This window comes from Hyperolius riggenbachi, chromosome 1 (assembly GCF_040937935.1).
Source record: "Hyperolius riggenbachi isolate aHypRig1 chromosome 1, aHypRig1.pri, whole genome shotgun sequence".
Lineage (NCBI taxonomy): Eukaryota > Metazoa > Chordata > Amphibia > Anura > Hyperoliidae > Hyperolius > Hyperolius riggenbachi.
The window spans coordinates 533,655,052-533,669,333 of NC_090646.1; the positions used below are offsets into that span (position 1 = coordinate 533,655,052).

At 42.4% G+C, this 14,282-nt stretch overlaps 1 protein-coding gene and 1 long non-coding RNA gene across 3 annotated transcripts in view; one reads left to right on the forward strand and one right to left on the reverse strand.

The window, feature by feature from the left end:
- The window catches only part of LOC137525515 (uncharacterized), a 37,952-nt gene that overhangs the window by 9,375 nt on the left and 14,295 nt on the right, over positions 1 to 14,282 (forward strand). The window lies entirely within an intron of this gene.
- The window catches only part of CHSY3 (chondroitin sulfate synthase 3), a 480,130-nt gene that overhangs the window by 2,571 nt on the left and 463,277 nt on the right, over positions 1 to 14,282 (reverse strand). The gene's annotated exons all lie outside the window — the stretch shown is intronic.

The window sequence follows — 14,282 nt, forward strand, 5'->3', positions numbered from 1 at the left end:
CTTGCTACACTGATTTATTTAAAGAGAACCCGCGGCCAAAATGTATAAAAAACAAAAAACAAAAAGGGGAAGCCTCTGGATTGAAATGTCCTCTGCTCCTTTGTTGTCACACGTGGACACTACAACCATTCGGGATGGCACTCCTCTCCTAGTACTAGTGCAGTAAGCTGCAGCCGAGCAAGCATGGCCATTTGTACACAGTAGCACAGAGCTGCTTATGCATGAGCAGCTATGGCTTACTAGGCAGGCACGGGCCTTACTTCCCCATGTGCAGTATGGCCACGCTTGTGCTTGAAGAGAAGTGCATCCCCAGATTACAGACAAGCCTTTCTCGGTAATATTTGGAGGGCCCACCCTCTGTGACAGGGACCAGAGGACAGCGAGGGAAGCCTCATTAGGATTCAGGGACTCTCCTCTACTTAGGTAGGCAAGTATGTGATTTTGTACCCAAGTTAGATTAATTATAAAAAATATTTAAGACCATTGATTATTTTTCTTTTCATTAGAGAATCAAAATGTTCTGTATTTATGGTTAATAGATGCATGCAATAGGATGCTGTTGATTGCATTCTGCTATTCTGTTGTGGCTAACATTTTCAACAGTGCTATGGATGAAAAAAAGCTCACTCATGCCCACCTTGGATTCACACCTTTCTGAATAACATTTAAATAAAAAAAATTCTACTACCACGCATATAAAAACTGGGCAATTTATTTGTATCAGGAAGGTGGGCTTCTATGTTTTCCAGCAGTTCTTTCAGAGGCACATAATGGCCTCAATTCACTAAGCTTATCTCCTGTCTTTAATAACGTTTCTAGAGTTGTTACCATGGTGATAAGGCATGTAGTATTCAGGAAGCATTTTACCTCAGGCAAACCTAAAGTTAAAAATTGCGCAAAAGGTGGATCAGCGCATCACCAGGCCGCATCCGAATGGCCTCGAATCAGAGGTGCGATGAACCCCCCCAGAAACTGCAAACGCACCTTGAACCCAAACAGAAGCTCTGCATATACACCAAAAGCAAAGCTGTTAAGTGGGAGCAGCTGACCAAAAACGAATTAAATTAGTACATGGCAAGGAAATGAACAGCGCTACTTAAAAACAGACAAGTGCCTACCTGCAAAAGAGTGCAAGCCACACTTCTGGGATAAAATACACACCTAGCATACACATGACCTGTCTACCACTGGAGGATGTTGGTTTCCGTAACAGCTTGCATGCAACCTATTAAGTACTCGTCCCTCCCACTGCGAAGAAGTCAATCCTCCATGGGAGGGGACCTAACACTAACTAAATCCTAACCTATGTATATGCATAGCCTGGGTGTGGCTAATCAAGTAAAATCGAAAATTGGAAATTTTGTAAGAATTGTGTAAGATTTCTCCATTATCCATACTGTTTGTCATAATGCGCCAAAGCTTTTGTTTAAATAAAGCAATTTTTAAAAATATTTCCATAAATACGATTTACATGACTTAATGAGACCAGAGTTTTGTGGGTTCTGATGGCACAGGTTAGATACTAGAGTTCAGTTTTTAACATGTATAAAATAGTTCCCTGACAGTCATACTGTTTGTTACATTGTCTTAATGCTTTTATTTAGATAAAGCAAGTTTAGTTCTGTTCAACTTTTATTTATATGACTTATTTGTTGAACATTTAAAGGTTTACTTCATCTTAGTATAAAAATGAACATAATATATGCCATTATTATACAAGTAATTTTGTAACTGAATGCCACATTAATTTAATTTCAGTCTGAACCTGCTCTACTCTTATTAGGAAGCCCAGTGACAGTAAACAGCTTGGTGTTGAAGATCCCCAGAATTCTCCTCTCACTCTGGCTTATTGAGTCATACGTCTGCACGAGACAGGAACAGCATTTTCCCTTTGCACCCTACCACTTGGATGCCTTAAGGCAGTGGCTCATTTATTCCACAGGGTAAATGGACGCACACAACTGAAGGGATTTTTGCATGCATGCACAGTAGTCTGAGTAATCATTTTTTATCTCAGATGAGCCATGCTAGGCAGCTTTCCCAATGATCACTATGAAGCATATGAGGACAAAAATCTTGGCAACTTCAGCTACAGCAGTATAATATGTCAGATTGTTTGGGGGGAGAGAAGAGTGGAGATATTGTTTAATTGTAATTTCGAAACGTAGAGGTAATGAGCATGACGTACGAATTGCATGACAAATTCTGGCCTACAACCTCAATGGAATATCCTATCCATATACTTTGCCAATTTTAATAACTATGATGAACTCCAGTGACGGATTAAACAGCACTAGGACATATTTTGGGGCAGTGTTGAAGGTATCATAAACGTGGCATGTATTTGTCCATACATGAATAATATGTTCGTCTTGTGCCTTCCACACTCTACAAATATACAGCAGATCATTCCATACACATCTGCTCAGTTTACCTCCTGTCACGCAAACATCCATTTACTGTGAGCTCTGAGCCAGAACATCCATTAAGTCTTCTACAAGTTTGTGCTATTTCTGAACAATGATTACGGATTTAAATAGCTTCCTAATGCAATCCATGATGTCACAATAACATTTCTAAGCAAAACTTTAAACACAGCATGTAAAATCTAGGAACATACACAATGTCTAAGGTAAAGAAATAATTCCAAATCTTTAAAGCCTTAGTTTAGGTTGGTGTTTTTATTTTTTCTCAAAGCAATGGTGAACTGAAAATAAACTGATGAGATAAATAATTGTATCTATCCTTCTACCCCTAAATATGACTTTTTTTTAGAAACACAGTTTTATTTTAAGTTTAAAAGCTAAAAAGTAGGCTTAATGTTTTTTTATTGTCTCAGCTGAATGACACAGTTTTAAGTGTTCCAGAGCTACAATTCTTGAACTATTTACCTTTTTTAATCTATTCTGTGCATTTAGAAGTTTTTCTCTGTCAGTCAAGAGTTTTGAGAGTTACACTATAGTCGATTAGGTCAGACTAGAGAGAAACTTTCATTTGCATATCTAGTCTTGCTACTCGCAGACCCTCAAACTGAGGGCACCTTTTTTTCCTTGGTGCACTTTTTGCATAGATGCGCGTCATGTGATTACAGCAAGAGTAACATTTTCCTATATTACAGTATGCACAAACATTAAACTTGTTTGTGCTCAGCTGTGAAAGTGTCTATTGTTAACTTAATGTCTGTACATTGGTACGTGATATCTTTTTTTTACATCTTCCCAGAGTTCCTCTTTATTAATTAAGTGTTCTGAAAACCAGGCTGGCACAGTGATATTTATGTACGGAAGGTGATATTTATACCTTTTGTATCATTACTTAAAAAAGAAAAATGTAACTGTGCCATGTTACAAGTTTGGATCATTTTCAGGGATTACATCTAATTCTGTTGCAGAGAAGTTCAGTTCAATAAACCAGCAGCAGAGCATTATTAGTTCTTTAAACAAAAAACAAAACAAAAACATATTTGCTTTTATCCACAAGCTAAGGAGATCTTATACATGTATTCCTTCCCCAGCAATAGATCCAGACCAGAGGCAATGAATTGCTTACAAACGATGAATGCTGCAAGCCTGAACAGACATCAATGTTACAATATACTTTACACCCGCACATAATCAGGAAATCTATCCTAAACACAAACTTGGTAGTTTTCAGCAATGCAGACTAAAGGAGAGATTAGCACAAACGTATCTTGCAGTGCTTCTTTACTCACCTCCTGCAACTGAAGTAAACATTCAGGTCAAAAACAGAAGACATAAATGAGTTTTCCTTTTTCTTTTCATTTACAGATCACAAAAAAATCTTCACTTATTTTGACGGGTCAACAAATGTACATCGTACACGAGCTGCACACTGACTACATTCTGTTAACGTGTTATATCCTCCGTGTTGTCCCATGAAAAGGTATCATTTTCCACCTTGGAAGGAGTTTGAAAGGGGACAGGAAATTTGGGCACCAGCTAGCGGTTATATTTGGGCGCCCAAATCCCTCCCCCATTGCTAATATTTATATGGGCGCCTATGGCAGCACCCAAACATTTGCATTTTTCTGTAGATTGGCAATAGGGTGCGTGGATAAGGTTACGCGTGTGGGGGAGGGTTAAGGTTAGGATTGGGAGGATTGTTATGGTTAAGCATGTGGGGGAGGGTTAAGGTGAAGCGTGGGGGTTGGTTAAGGTTAGGCATGGGAGGATGGTTATGGGTGGGCATTGAGAAAGGATGGTTATGGTTAGGCGTGTGGGGGAGGGTTATGTTTAGGCGTGTGGGAGGTTAGTTAAGGTTAGGAGTGGGTGGATATGGTTAGGCATTGAAAGAGGATGGTTAAGGTTAAGTATGGGTGGAGAGAGGGTTTTGTATGAGAATAGGGTTAGGTTTAGCTGTAGCGAAATATTGGTATCTATTACCGGTATTTTACTGTTACCATTAGCACTGCAAGAGTAGAATATATGTAAATTTACAGATATTTTACTACTGTCTTTCTGGGCACCCACACTTTCTGGGAGACCTTTTTACATGTATGTGATTAAAAGGCTATTCGATTTTTCTATCTGCTTTTGTCCCTGTTGGAATGATTTTCTCTCCCTTCCTCCCTCATCTTAGTGATGTTCCTCGTGCATTTAATGAGCTATTGGGCCACAGAATAAATGCTTTGTTTAATTTCCCATTTATACACACAGGGCCGGCCTTAGGTTTCACAGCGCCCTGAGCGAAACCTGATTTTTGTGCCCCCTCCCCCTTTCATCCTCTTCCCGCATGCGCGCGCACACACGAAACGCACGCACGCACACACACACACAGGCCCATATGCAAGTCACCTTTTCTCCTGAGATATCTCCTAGGACAGTGGTTCCCAACCTTTTCGACATTGTGACACAAATGCTCAGATCTTCGTGACACGTCACATATGTACAATAGAGAAAATACTATTAATAACCACAAATGGATGGAAAGAGTGCATTATCCTGAATACACTTAAAAATGAAGGCTAGAACCTTTCAGGAATATTAATAAAAACAACCAGTGGGATAGTTAGCCCCCCCCCCCCCAATTTGGAATGATAGCACAGCACTGACAATTTGCACCACGCGTTATAGCCACAGTGTGCCCCCCCAAAAAATAATGCCCTCAGACTCAGTATAGGTAGGTAGCCAGGTACAGGTGCCCCCAGTATAGGATCTTATGTTTAGGTGCCCTTAATATAGGTTGCCAAGCATAGGTGCCCCCAGTATAGGAAGTCAGATGAAGGACTCTCCATCCCCCCCACAGGTAGCCAGGCGTAGGTGCCTCTAGTATAGGTAGCCAGGTGTTGGTGCACTCAATAAAGGTAGCCAGCTATAGGTGCCCCCAGTATAGGAAATCAGGTGTAGGTGCCCTCAGCATGGGCAACCAGCTATAGGCGCCCCCTAAGAAGCTCCGGTCGCTCAGGTCAAAGGCCGGCTATGTATACACAGACTCAGGATGTCATAAACAGTATATCACAAAAGTGAGTTTACCGCTCACATACTTGTAATTATTCTATTATCTCTTTTCATGGGACAACACGGAAGACATGACACTTGGATACAATATAACAGGTAACTATAACCGCTCCCTGCTGCCCCGCTCTGCATGACCTCCTTAGGCAGAGCAAAAGTGAGTACACCACTAAGTGAAGAATTTCTAAATTGTGGCCAAAGTGTTGTAGCCACACACTTGACACCATCTGAACCAAATAAGCCTATCTTGGTCTCATTAGACCACAGGACATGGTTCCAGTAACCCATGCCCTGAGTCTGCTTGTCTTTACCAAACTGGTTGTAGAATTTCTTGCTCATCATTTTTAGAAGAGGCTTTCTGCCGACCAATATGATGTAGTGTGCTGCGTATGGTCTGAGCACTCACAGGCTGACCCTTGCAACCTCTGCAGCATGGAGGGTGGGAGGGGATTGGAGGATCGGACACCAGTGTAATATACCCTGGTTAGTCCCTCACTTAATGCTCAGGGTGATGAGTTCAGGTGCGTGCGCGGTGCTCATAAATTGCTTAGGACTAACAATCATGTACTTCTGCTACAACTGGTGGCAGGGAGGACTTGACCATACTGCACAATGGGCAGTGATTAAATGGACAGAGATTTTGTACACATACTATGGTTATAGGAGGCAACACAGGTAAGAAAGATTATACACTTACCCACTCAATATTAGTCATTAGCAAACAATTTCCACTGAATCAAGAGGGGGTAACATCCAGCCAATTAAATCCTCTAGCCACAAGTTAATTTACCAGTTGCTTCAGGCTATGACAGCCTTAACTCCAAGTTTGTGGAAATTTGAATGCGAGGAGAGTGCTGTGCTCATCATAAATGAAAACAACATATAACTGTATATTAAAGGGCATCTGTTGCACACACAAAAATGAAATTTAAAATACATACATGTAAAATGTACTTTTGTCCCAGGGTAAAATGCACTATAAATTACGTTTTTTTCCAATGTCGCTGCCACCTGAAGTAGGTAGTTAAAATCTGACAAATCTGTCAGGCTTTGGACTAGTCCATCCCCTCATGGGGGATTCTCAATATTAGTGTTATTCTTTAAAAAAGCACTATCTGGAAATGATCAATACAAAGATGTCACTCAACTTCCTCCCTCACTTGCAAACTGCAGTTGAACTGGAGTTAAGTATGTGCTTTTTGTAAATAAAGAAATAATTGAGAATCCCCCATGAGGAGATAGAGTAGTCCAAAACCTGACAGCAACATAGAAAAAAATTGAGATTTATATGTATGTATTTTATGGTGGTAGACACAACCTAGACACGCCAATCATCTCAACTACACTAAACGACACTTTGAACAGGTCTATAGGCTGCTGCACTTTGCAGATAATCTTCACTCATTTCCACTTAACAAGCTAAAATGAGTCTATAATACAAACATTAAAACCTAAAGAAATGCCAACTATTAGCTCTAACATTTGCACACTGTGGCCTCATTTGCCTCGTGATTCTGTCCCCCCCCCCCCCCCCCAAAAAAAAAAGGTAACAAAAATAATATTACCCTTTGAGCCTTGGATATAATTTTAACTAAATGACAAAATTCCACTAAAATACACATCAGATGAGGCTTGCCTGGAGCTGGTTCTTCCTTCCAAAAATAACATTTTTCACCATGAATTTGATAAACAGAGCATGTTATCAGTTTGGCCTTGAACAGAAAATGGAAAATTGTACATTAGACACACCATGGTACAGTCTGACACGTCACATGCCTAGCAGATGGCTAGCGAAGAGTTTATGCCTCATCCGTATCCGGATGTTATGTCTTGCTTTAAAATTGATGGCAGAGGTTTAGAATGAGCAAAGGGAGAACACGGTGTAAAGAGGGCACATGTGTAAAAGAGTGGGCAGCACTTATATACTGTAGATATTATTTTTCTGCCTGTGTATCACATCATTCAGTTTAACTTTAGATCAGGAGTAGAGCTGGACAATGAGATGCAAATACCGTATATACCCACATATAAGCCGACCCGCATATAAGCCGACCCCCCAACTTTTACCTGAAAAAACAGGGAAAAATTATTGACCCCCATATAAACCGGGGGTCCCCCCAGTGTGTCCCAGTATAGCTAGTATAGTGCCCAGTATGGGTAGGTAGTGCCTCAGTATAGCTAATATAGTGCCCAGTTTAGCTAGTATCATGCCCAGTATAGCTAGTATAGTGGCCAGTATTGGTAGGTTGTGCTCCAGTATAGCTAGTATAGTGCCCAGTATAGCTAGTATAGTGCCCAGTATTGGTAGGTAGTGTTCCAGTATAGCTAGTATAGTTCCCAGTATAGCTAGTATAGTGCCCAGTATAGCTAGTATAGTACACAGTATAGCTAGTATAGTGCCCCAGTATAGCTAGTATAGTGCCCAGTATAGGTAGGTAGTGGCCAGTATAGTGGACAGTATAGGTAGGTAGTGGCCAGTATAGCGCTCCCCCTGCTCCCCGCTCCCCCCCGCGGCCCCGCTGCTATTACCTGCTTAGGCAGCCGCTTCCTAATCCGTGGTTTCCCTCTCATGTTGTGTATAAGTGATCACAGCAGCGCGACCGGCGCTGCGGCTGTGACGATGCAGGGGGCAGGAAAGAGCGGTTCCCCTGGTAACGTCGCTACAGGGAGCCGCGCTCTTTCCTGCCCCCTGCATCCTCACAGCAGCAGAGCCGGGCGCGCTGCTGTGATCACTTATACACAACATGAGAGGGAAACCATGGATTAGGAAGCCGCTGCCTAAGCAGGTAATAGCAGCAGCAGCGGCGGCGGCCACGGGGGGGGGGAACCACCAGGAAAGACTCGCATACAAGCCGACCCCCCAACTTTTGACCCCTTTTTGGGGGTCAAAAATTCGGCTTGTATGCGAGTATATACGGTAATTATGTTGTGCAGGCAACCTTAGCACCTGAATGCTTAATAAGCAGGGTGCCAAAAGTTACTTTGAGGCCTCTTTCACAGTAGGATGTTGCGTTTTGAAGCAACGTTAAAGTCGCAACGCAAATTACAATGCAACACCCCAAAACAGTCGCAACGCAACTTAATGCCCCGTTATCGTCGCATACAGTAGAGCATAGAGACAATAAAAAGTATGCTTCCAAGTCATTACTGAGCATGTGCAAACAGTCCAACGCAGCTAATAACCTGTATAACGCACACATGCAGCACTTTCTAATAACGCTACACACACAAGCAACGTGTGCACTGTGAATGTCGCACAGACTTAGTATTGCTGTGCGTTAGTCTGCGTTAAAACATTTTCTAACGTGTGACTTTAACGTTGCACTGTGAAAAAGGGCCTGAATGCCTTAAAGGGAACCTGAAGCGAGTATGTTAAATAAACACACGACGAAGCTGTAAATGAATATTATATACTAACCTCACCGTCCGTTTCTCTCAGAAGCTCACCATTTTCTTCTTATGTTTTCTCTTCCAGTTCTGATAATATTTTGCCAGAACTGAAATATACCAGTTGCTGTCAGTTACAGTATATATCAGCAGCTGTCAGTTACAACTGAATGTGCTAGGTAATGTCCATGTTTCTCAATGGCTCAAGTGGGTGATATTACAGTTTAACAGTTTGCTGACCAGGAAGCTGTTAGGAGGTAATGGCCATTTTTAAAATGGAGGACAGAGAATTTCATTGATCACAGTGGACAAATGGGACGCAGGAGAGGAAAAAGAGATTGAGGAGTAGACTACACGGGAGGTACGTATGACCTGTGTATGGTTATTTTGACTTTTTACTTTCAGTTCAGGTTCTCTTTAAGAATAGAGATTTGACCTGAATTTGCAGAACTGAAACAATACAAGGCTGTTTGGATGAGCCCACTCTTTCCCTCAGAATCATTAGGCTGAACTGACTGCTAAGGGGGTTTGGTCCAAACTGAACTTCCGTATATTCCGGCGTATAAGATGACTGGGCGTATAAGACGACCCCTCAACTTTTCCAATTAAAATATAGCGTTTGGGATATACTCTCCGTATAAGACTACCCCTCTTCTAGCACACACCAAATAAAAATAAAACATCATATACTGGTGCAATGTATGAACAGATACTGGTGCTGTACTGTATGTGGTTCCCAGTATATAACAGTACATAGGTGATTGACTGGTTGGATTGGTCAACTCTCCCTCTCCCTAAGTGGATTGCTCAGCTCTCCCTGTTTATCAGAGTGGTATGGAAGAATAGATTGCATTGTGCCCATAAAACATGCCTCTTTCACCCGTTTGGCCCACCCTTGTATCCTATTTACCCCCTCCTCTGCCTCTCAGATCTCGCACATGTGCGCCTGTGCCGCTTTACTACAGTCCTCAGCAGCGAGATCTGAGAGTCGGTAACAGGATAGGGCGTATCACCCGGCATCAATGACACCCGGCGTATAAGACGACCCCTGACTTTACAGAAGATTTTCAAGGGTTAAAAAGTAGTCTTATAGAATATACAGTATCTTAAAGTATTATGGCCTGCATTTCTATGAACTATTTACTTTTTTGTCTCTCTATGCCATTATTACAGTTTACCTGATAATAAAATCCAAGTGACCATTCTTTGCCTTCTCCTCAAACTGTTTATCATACTCCTTCAATAATCTACTGATATCCTAATGCCAAACCTCCTTCCAGACACAAGTGCAAAACATCTCTTAAGCCCCCTTACTCAGTTGGAATTAGTTTCCACATCCTATAAAACTTTCCCTAACCTTTAACATGCTTAAATGATCTATCAATGCCTCTCTCTTCAAAAACACCTTCCCAACTTCCTCTCAGCCATAACCATTTACTAACAACTAATACTTATCATTTCTACCCACTGATATCTGTCTTACTATCTGTATCCTTTGGTAACACATCTCTAAGAGTGTAAGGATAAGAATGAAGGAGGCACTCTCTAAGAGTGTAAGCCTAATAGGCAGAGTTCGCTTTCCCTTCTGTGTCATGACAATCCGATTATTTTGTCATGTTAAATCCAAAAAGTAGTGAAACAAGTCACATAGATACCTATGGAGAGAGAAGGCTCTGATTCCTAAAGAGCCTTCCTGTTCCTCCCTAGATGGTTTCAGCACAGTCACCCCTGTTTGAATTTGCTGCCTCCGAGAGCCCTGGTAAGGCATCCAGAGCACTTATGTCCCCAAACGCTCCCTAATATAGGCGGCTCCATACTGTGCATAAGTAAGTGCACACTTGGGCTCCCAAAGCCTTCCAAGGGCTTAAGGAGGTGTATTTGCCCAGTTGATCAAATAGCTCTAACGGGTGTGACAGCACTAGAACAAGGGTACAAGGAGGGGACAGGGAGGGCTCTATAGGACACAGAGCCTCCCCTCTTCATAGGCTTAGACGATGTAGAATACTTATCATAATAAATAGTACTTTATCATACATCTGTTGGCCTACTGAAGAGTCTTCTGAGTTTGGTTTTTCAATAAAGTCGATTATAAGTAATATTGGTAGAACTAAATACATTTTTCTGGTTACTCATTTTATTGTAATTTTCCTGGTTTTGAAATCAGAAACACTTCCTATATGTTTATATTGCTGTATATTGGTATGTAACCCCACCCTTCCAGTGACGCTTAGCTTACGCTGTTTACCTATGCAGAATACTCCTCCCAGGCATTATTTTCACTGGCATTGGAACTCTCAGTAACAAACATTCCGCAGAGTCTACCCTGACAGGACTAAAGATATTGATGCCTGTGATAAATTTCAGAATGTTAACGAGGGTGAGGAAAGATATTCCAAGGGGCAAACACTGACTACATAATTTATAAATGAATATTGTAAAGAAATAAGCAATTCTATTCACTGTGTTATTTTCGCTACAGTTCCTCTTTACCAAACTCATTCATAAAACAGTCTGAACTAGGAAAAGAGCAAGAGCTGTATGATGTATAAAAGCTCTGCAAGAAATCCCACATTAGAGTTTAACTGTCTGCACAGTTTCTCTCCATTCCTGTATTCCCCCCATGCTAGAGGCCTTTTACAATTGTAGGCGAAAGCCAGACAACTTTATTGCTTTCTGTAATTAAGAAGCAAGTGAGCTTCCCTGCAATAATAGCAAATTGCCTAAGCTGTTCAAGGTCATGTATCAAAATGCTGCAGTCTAGTAGGGAAACAAAAGGCTAGAAGATCGTCCTAGAAGTGAGAGGGTTATGGAGGCTGCCTTCTTTACTATCTTAACCACTTGCCGACCGCGCACTCATAACGCGCGTCGGCAAAGTGGCAGCTGCAGGACCAGCGACGCAGTATTGCGTCGCCAGCTGCAGGCTGATTAAACAGGAAGCAGCCGCTCGTGCGAGCGGCTGCTTCCTGTCAATTCACGGCGGGGGGCTCCGTGAATAGCCTGCGGGCCGCCGATGGCGGCTCACAGGCTAAATGTAAACACAAGCGGAAATAATCCGCTTTGTTTACATTTGTACGGCGCTGCTGCGCAGCAGCAGCGCCGTAAGGCAGATCGGCGATCCCCGGCCAATCAGCGACCGGGGATCGCCGCCATGTGACCGGAGACAGCCTGTCACTGGCTGCACAGGACGGATAGCGTCCTGTGCAGCCCGGCTTACCAGGGGGGGCCAGGTAGGAGAGGGAGGGGGAGGATTTCGCCGCGGAGGGGGGCTTTGAGGTGCCCCCCCCCCGCAACACCCGCAGGCAGGAGCGATCAGACCCCCCCAGCACATCATCACCCTAGTGGGGAAAAAAGGGGGGGCGATCTGGTCGCTCTGCCTGCACGCTGATCTGTGCTGGGGGCTGCAGAGCCCACCCAGCACAGATCAGCTACAGCAGCGCTGGTCGTTAAGGGGGGGTAAAGGGTGGGTCCTCAAGTGGTTAAAGGACAACTGTACCGAGAGGTATGGAGGCTGCCATATTTATTTCCTTTTAAACAATACCAGTTGCCTGGCAGACCTATTTGGCTGCAGTAGTGTCTGAATCACACCCAAAACAAGCATACAGCTACCAGTAATCTTGTCAGACCTGATGATAATGTCAGAAACACCTTATCTGCTGCATGCTTGTTCAGGGTCAATGGCAGAAAGTATTAGAGACAGAGGATCAACAGGATAGCCAGGCAACTGGTATTGCTCCTGTTACGCTTTAATCTTTGCTATTCAAGTTCTGATTAAATTATGAGAACCTAGGCATTTGTGTTGACATTTGCGAAGTCGCCTTCTCCTTCTGACCCAAATAAAAATAATTATTATTAATAGAAGAAGAGGAAAGTGGTGTAGCAGTAGGTGACGCAGAGGTTGCAACCGCACCGGGGGCCCCTGGACCAATTAAGAACCCTCCATCATCTTGTTAACTTTACATTGGTGCTACGCTGGTAATGCACACCACTATATGTGCATTGAATAGTAGAAATCCTTAAACTGTTTCCTTAAAGTCGTAGGGAATCAAGAGTCAAAAAAAAAAAAAAAGAAAAAAGCCAGATACTTACCTAAGGAGAGGGAAGGCTGTGGGTCCTCCTGAGTCTTCCCTCTCCTAACCCAGTGCCCGTTCCAGTGCAGAATCCCCTGTAGCAGCATTCAACCAATTTGGTCAAATGCTGCTGTCTCCGCTGCCAAAGGGATGCTTTGGAAGTTTTTCGGGAGCCTGAGTGCTCCTGAAGACGGCCTGCTCCAGACTGAGTATGCGCGAGTGCCCTCTCTCACACACTTGCTAGTGTGCAGTATGGAGCTGCCTATCTGCGAGAGGACTCGGCTCCCGAAGACTTCCAAAGTCCCCAGCATGGGGAATTCAAACACGGGAGCAATCGCTGCACCGAGGGCACTGGGAGAGGAGAGAGAAGGCACATTAGGACCCAGAGTCTTCCCTCTCCTTAGGTAAGTATCTGGCTTTTTTTTTTTTTTGAATTTCGATTCCCAATAACTTTAATCTTATTACACCTCTCTGACACTACAACTGTACTTAGTACGTTTTGGGACTCCATATCAATAGAGTGCTTAGGGGCCCATGTAAAACTCGCACTGGGGTGAGAGCTCCTCAGTTATGCCACTGGAAGAGGACTTCAACTCTGTACTAAAAAAAGAAAACGTTTTTACTTTGCATTGTGTGTCACAGTTTGCTGATCCCTGCCCATTTCCTTACCAAAGTCACTTGCCTCTGATCAAAATTAAAAAAAACAGTGATAGAAACAGCAATAACAACCTGACGAAAGCTTAAGAGATTGTCAGAATGTTAAAAAAAAAAAAAAAAAACAAGAAAGATGACATCCACATCACCTGTTTGTGCACACTATAAGCCAAAATAGATCTGCTTACACTGGGCTAAATCACTGAATGTATGCTCAAGGTCTATGAGAAATTAATCAAATTTGAAACCAACTTGGAACAGATGTTCAAAAAGAGTAAGAACAAATTCAAATTCAGTTGATTTCACACTTTTTTGTTGCATTTTCATTCAAGCAGCTGGGTTATTTTTACAGCAAGTAAATAAAGAGATGCTACTGTGTCTTCCATCTGCACAGTTTAAGTGCTGATTAATTCCCTTTCTTTCTTAGAAACTTGAAATATATTTAATTAGTATCTTTGCTCTGAGAATCTATGAAATATTGTTATCATGTTAATAGTAAGAGACGCGGGTCCCCTGTGTCCTTTCAAACACGATTTTCACCACCGAACACAGCAGATGACACTTCAGCTGCAACTAGACATTCATAAAGAAAAGACAAAGGAGCTTGTATCAGCCACAGATCAGACAGAGAGGGAAAAAACAAGTAATTTAATTGAAGCTGAACTGCAATATTGCTATGAATGTATTACACAGAGAAAAT